The following is a 6,466-nucleotide window of genomic DNA, read 5'->3' as shown; positions in this document are numbered from 1 at the left end:
TTTGAGAATAATCTCAGAGGTACATGCTCACTGCTTTGAGGAAATTGAGCACTTTTACCACTTTTAACTTCTTAAGGGAGTAATTATCTTACATGGCACTAAAAAAAAAGTAAACCTGAAGAAAAATAAGAACATCTAGGTAACAGATATATTCAATATTTGTAATAATTTATACACATATTTCTAATAATTTATAGACATATTCTTTTTTTATAGAGGGGTAAAATGTTAAAATCTATATGCTTCCAGTGTGACAGATACTTGCATATATTATTTCAAACTGATAACTTTAAAACATTGGTTTTATAATCTCTACAGATGAAAGAAATAGCACTCATAAGGACTACGTGTCTATAATCATATCTACTTCCTGCCCTACTAACAGGTCACAAATAGCTTTATTGTTATATAAGTTCAGACCTATGATAAGACAGAAAATATTCATTCAGTGGTTTCAACTATACTCCAAAGGTGTGGCTGGATTTTTACTTCCCGCTATGAAAGAGTAACTGATACCAGACTTACTCTTCCAACAGAAACAATTATTAATAGGTGGCCACCATGTTCCTGGAGAGAGGCTGAGGTGCCTGAGCTCCAGCCCAAGGCACCAGGGCAGTGAGAATGTCCACTTCATTAGTCTAGGCCACTTTCTGGGCCGTGAGCAAGAAGAAGCTGTAGCCCACTTGGGCTGTCCTCACCCTTACACCTGCAGCAGTAAACAAGATAAAACAACTTCTTAAAGATAAGCTGAAAGTGTAGGTCTGAAAGTTGGTGTCCCAACCAGGGGCTCTAATGACTTTTCTTATACTCTAGAGTACAAACTATAAGAAAAGGAGATTCTGATGAAGAAGTTGTTCAAGATGGAGTCAGAAAAGAATGTTCATCAAAAAGAAAGCACAGCTAACACTTTGAGGAATAGAAATGGACTATGCTAAAGATAAATTATCTAGTGAGTCTGTTTACAATAACCCAAACATCAAAGGAATGCACAGTTGTAGAAAAAGCTTTTATACTTGACCACTCTAGTTATAAGCTTCAGGAAAACTCGTGGAAGTCCTAGGCTTACTGAAGAAATTATGTCACGGTCACATACTTAAGGTTTATAATGTGTGAGAGAAAGTGATGCATTTTAAAGATGATAAAAGCCCTACAATTATTTATAAAATTAGACACAATATATTAGGCAACAGCTTCAGGCCTTGACCAACAGGCAGTTCATGACTGTGCTCCTTGAAAGAAGGAAAACTCATGTGGAGAGTGCCATGATCCTCTTAGGTTTCTGCCTTGGGACACTTTTCTGCCAATGTTCATGAAATGAAGCCTAACAAGGCTGTAGTCTCACTAAGCAACGAAAATAGATATTGGAGTCACAGGTTGCTAATATAGCAGAAATTTGCAAAATAGGGTTTGAAAAGAAAGAATTATATGGAGAAGTGGAGTCTGTGTGGGGATTCACCACAGGTACTTGACCAAGGTTTGGGCAACTCATACTCAGAGTTCAACTATAAGAGGTGTTATAAAGATCGCCTGTGACAGAGTTGAAAGATGAATGGGGATACCAAAGATTATGCAGTGTGGTGAACACTGAATTTATGACCCAGCAAGATTACAGAAACTTCAGCGAGTCTCTTGGCAAGACCGAATAAAGAACAAACCTTTGGAGTAAATATCACACCATAGAGCAACTGCCACAAGCTAACACTAATATATAAACCAAGTAGGCCAGCCTGCACTAATAGAATAAAATGAAGTTTGGCAGAAACAGGAAGATGCACCAGTAATTTCTTATCGGTATACATAAAATGTTCACCAAGTTAGGCTATACACTGGGCTATAAATTAAGTTGCCAATAACTTAGAAATTATTGATCTTGCTGAATATTCTGCAATTCTCTGACTAAAATTAAATTATATTAGCAATCAGTAGAGAATCAATAGAGAAAGAGAGGATGGAAATTCTTAACCATTTGGAAATTAAATAACACACAATCAACCCATTACTCAGGAAATCACAAGGGAAATTAGAAAATATTTCAAACTAAATTATAATAAAAATATGAATGCAAATCTTTGGAGTCCAATAACACAGCAATGTGAGAGAAATTTAGAGCTTTCTAATGCTTATGGTATGAAAGAATAGAAGTTGAAAATAAAGGGATTTGCTTCCTTCATAATAGAAAAAAAACAAAAATTAGGGCAGATTAGAAACAAAAAAAGTAAATAGGAGAAATAAGAAAGAGTTGAATTCAGTGATATAAAAAAAACCTAACCTAAGTCAGTTCTTTGAAAACATTAACAAAATAGCTAAAAAGTTAGTGATTTAGCAAAAGTTAGCTCAAAATTTTTAAACAGACTGATCAAGACAGAAAGAAAAAATCTTTTCACAATCAATCACAAGAATGAATGAATAGATATCACTGCAGATCCCAGATATATTAAAAGACAAAATTATGGAATATTTAAGCAACTTTATGCCAATATATTCAACTCAAATGACACAAAAAGAAATAAAAATCTAAGTTACATCATATCTATATTTTATATAGGGACTTCACAAAAAATGTATATCAATGACCAAAGGGAAAAGGCAAATTATTATTATTATTTTTAAAGATGTTATTTATTTATTTGTCAGAGAGCAAGAAAAAGAGAGAGAGCACAAATAGGGGGAGCGGCAAGCAGAGGGAGAACAGGCTCCCTGCTGAGCAAGGAGCCGGATGTGGGGCTCAATCCCAGGACCCTGGGATCATGACCTGAGCCGAAGGCAGATGCTTAACCCACTGAGCCACCCAGGCGTCCCAAGGGAAAATGCAAATTAAAATAGTGAGATATCACTTAACTTTCTCTAGAATGAGTATGATTAAAAAGATGGTCAATGTTAAATATTAGTGAGTATGTGGAAAACTGTAATGCATTTTGGGTGGTTGTGTAATCTGGCACATCCTGTTTGGGAAAGAGGTTAGCAGTGTCTTAGTAAGTTAACTACCAATGGTCCAGCAATTCAACTCCTAGTTATTTACTCAAGGTAATGGGAACACACGTTCATGAAATACTTATGTAAGACTGTTTATAACAACTCTAGTCATAGTAGCCCCAAACTAGAAACACTGAAATATCCATCAGTAGGAGATTGGGTAAACAAACTGTGTTGTAATTTTAAAATAATATACCCCTTAGCAATAATAGAGGACCACTAATTTCACAAACAACATGGATGAATCCCTAAAACATTATGTTCAGTAAAGGAAGCCAGACACCAAATATTTCACTCAATGAAATGTAAGAAAAGACAAGACTAATCTCTGCTGATAGGAATCAAAATATTGGTTGTTTATTGGGAATGGGTATTGACTGGAAGGGATAAAGGGAATTTACTGGGAAGATGGAAATGATCTGTTTTGACTGAAGTTAAGAATGTACATCTCTGTCAAATCTTCTCAAATTGTATACTTAATATTTCTGTATTTCACTCTGTAAAATTCACATCATTTAAAAATACATACATAGACCAATGATTAGGAAAAAGTATAGTCACAGAGACAACTCCAGCAGTTTTCAGTTATTCAATCCTCAAATGCTCAAAATAACCATCTAGGAGATAAAATTTCTAGCCCATATTTTAGTCATTATTAGGAAAAATATACATATATCTATGTTTATATATATATACTATAAATGTATATGTTTTATACAAACATGTATGCACATATAATACTGAAGGTCATTCACAAAAAACATCAGTTTGTTAATATCCACATTACTTATAATTTAAGATTCCTTTGTGTAACTAAAAGTCAACCTTAAATTTACAAATATATAGCTGATAATTTTTTTTAAGATTTATTTATTTATTTTAGGGAGGGGAGGGGCAGATGGAGATGGAGAAAGAAACCCAAGCAGACTGCGCTAAGGGCAGAGCCCAAATGCAAGGCTCCATGTCAGGACCCTGAGATCATGACTTGAGCTGAAACCAGGAGTTGGTCACTTAAACAACTGTACCACCCAAGTACCACTAGCTGATAAAAGTTTTAAACTAATTGATATTTTCTTGTAAATTTTTAGGTACTCTTATTTTTCCTTTATTTTAACCTTTCTAAAACTTGTATACAACTTGTTCCTGATGTACATGCAACAAATAAATTAGATGTTTAAAAAAACATGAAAAGAAAAAATTATTTTTGTTTTGTTAATATTTGCATAGTAAATATACAGCATAGTTTTAAGTATTTTATTTTATTTTTTTAAAGATTTTATTTATTTATTTGACAGAGAGAGACACACAGCGAGAGAGGGAACACAAGCAGGGGGAGTGGAAGAGGGAGAAACAGGCTTCCCACCAAGCAGGGAGCCCAATGCGGGGCTCGATCCCAGGACCCTGGGATCATGACCTGAGTAGAAGGCAGACGCTTAACGACTGAGCCACCCAGGCGCCCCTAGTTTTAAGTATTTTAGTCACATACTCTCCAACAGTGATATATAAAATGAAACATATATACACAAATATAAGCACATATACCATATATATGTAATATTATATACACATATTTTGATACTTTTACTGTAGTTAAGACAAAAGTAACTAAGATTTAAATGACTTATCTTCTATATGTGTTTTTTTATATATTAGAAAGAATATTTTAATAAAAAAATACATGAAGAAACCTTGAGATCACCTTAAAATTAATAAAGTATATTTACAGGTAAAATTAATAAAGTTAGTTTCTCCCAATTACTATAAACATGAAAAAGTACCATAGGAAGGTTACACATTTTAAATAGTTGAGGCATAAAAATCACAGGAATAGGAATGATGAGAAAACTAGGGTAGAGAAGAAAAATGAATAATTTATATATAATGTATATATACGTAAAGTTCACATGTGTAATTTGTAATATACATATAAAATAGATTTTATAATATATAAATAGACATATATAAACCATTTATGTAAGACTTAAATATATAACCAAAATGTTAGGACTAGTTATATCTGGGTTATGGATATTTGAGTTATTTTTATTTTGTGTGATTTTTTAATGATGAACATGAATCATTCTCCTTAAGAGTATTAGGGAACTCTAATTAAAAATGAAATCTTGGGGCTCCTGGGTGGCTTAGTTGGTTAAGCGTCCAACTCTTGGTTTTGGCTTAGGTCATGATCTCAGGGTCATGAGACTGACCCCTGTGTGGGGCTCTGAGCTCAGTGCAGAGTCTGCTTAAGACTCTCTCTCTCTCCCTCTCCCTCTCCCTCTGCCTCTCCCCCTACTTGCACCTTCTCTCTAAAATAATAAATAAATAAATAAATAAATAAATAAATAAAATCTTTAAACAACAACAACAACAAAAAATCCCAAAACCAAAAATGAAATCTTAGGACTCCAATCTTGATGTGCTCCCCTCCCATCCCCCAAAATCTTCTCTTAACCCAGAAAATCTCTTCAAAAAGGTCACAAAGAAAGCTACTGAGTAAGCAATAACCAGAATATAGCCTAGTGATCAAGCCAGAAACCCAAAAACGTTTCTCTGTATCTTTTCTTCCCTGTCTCTCTACAGCCAATTCCTAAACTAATTCTGTACGAGCTTAAACAGCTGTCTCCTCTTTTTTATCCCTACTGCCACCTCCTAAATTCAATAAATCATCATCTTCACATTAGTAAAGCAATCTCAAAAACTAAACTGTCTCCCTACTCATCAGGCCTATTGAACATATATACATTTTCCTGAAATTATGCTTCTAAAATAAAAATTAATGTTTCTTTTTTTTTTCTACCATAGCTAACATTTATTTCAGTCAGAAACACACAGAACTGGATTTCTAAGCCCCTTCTTTTTTTCTTTTATTATGTTATGTTAATCACCATACATTACATCATTAGTTTTTGATGTAGTGTTGTTCCATGATTCATTGTTTGCGTATAACACCCAGTGCTCCATTCAATACGTGCCCTCTTTAATACCCATCACCAGGCTAACCTATCCCTCCACCTCCTCCCCTCTAGAACCCTCAGTTTGTTTCTCAGAGTCCATAGTCTCTCATGGTTCATATCCCCCTCTGAGTTCCCCCCCTTCATTTTTCCCTTCCTACTATCTTTTTTTTTTTAACATATAATGTATTATTTGTTTCAGAGGTACATGTCTGTGATTCAACAGTCTTACACAATTCACAGAGCTCACCATAGCACATAGCCACCCCCATGTCTATCACCCAGCCACCCCATCCCTCCCACCCCCACCACTCCAGCAACCCTCAGTTTGTTTATGAGATTAAAAATTCCTCATATCAGTGAGATCATATGATACATGTCTTTCTCTGACTGACTTATTTCCATTAGCATAATAACCTCTAGTTCCATCCACATAGTTGCAAATGGCAAGATTTCAGGGTTTTTTTTATGGCTGCTTAATATTCTATTGTATATATATACCACATCTTCTTTATCCATTCATCTGTTGATGGACATCTTGG

The 6,466-nt window shown here is 34.4% G+C and overlaps 1 pseudogene; it reads left to right on the top strand.

Annotated features, from left to right (window-relative positions):
* Nucleotides 1-621: 621 nt before the first annotated feature.
* LOC102742622 (iron-sulfur cluster assembly 1 homolog, mitochondrial pseudogene) lies at nucleotides 622-1,017 on the top strand (annotated as a pseudogene).
* Nucleotides 1,018-6,466: the final 5,449 nt, after the last annotated feature.

This window comes from Leptonychotes weddellii, chromosome 1 (genome assembly GCF_054177405.1).
Source record: "Leptonychotes weddellii isolate Sample4059 chromosome 1, ASM5417740v2, whole genome shotgun sequence".
NCBI lineage: Eukaryota > Metazoa > Chordata > Mammalia > Carnivora > Phocidae > Leptonychotes > Leptonychotes weddellii.
The sequence above is the reverse complement of the archived record's forward strand: the minus strand, read 5'-3'. Positions and strand labels throughout refer to the sequence as shown.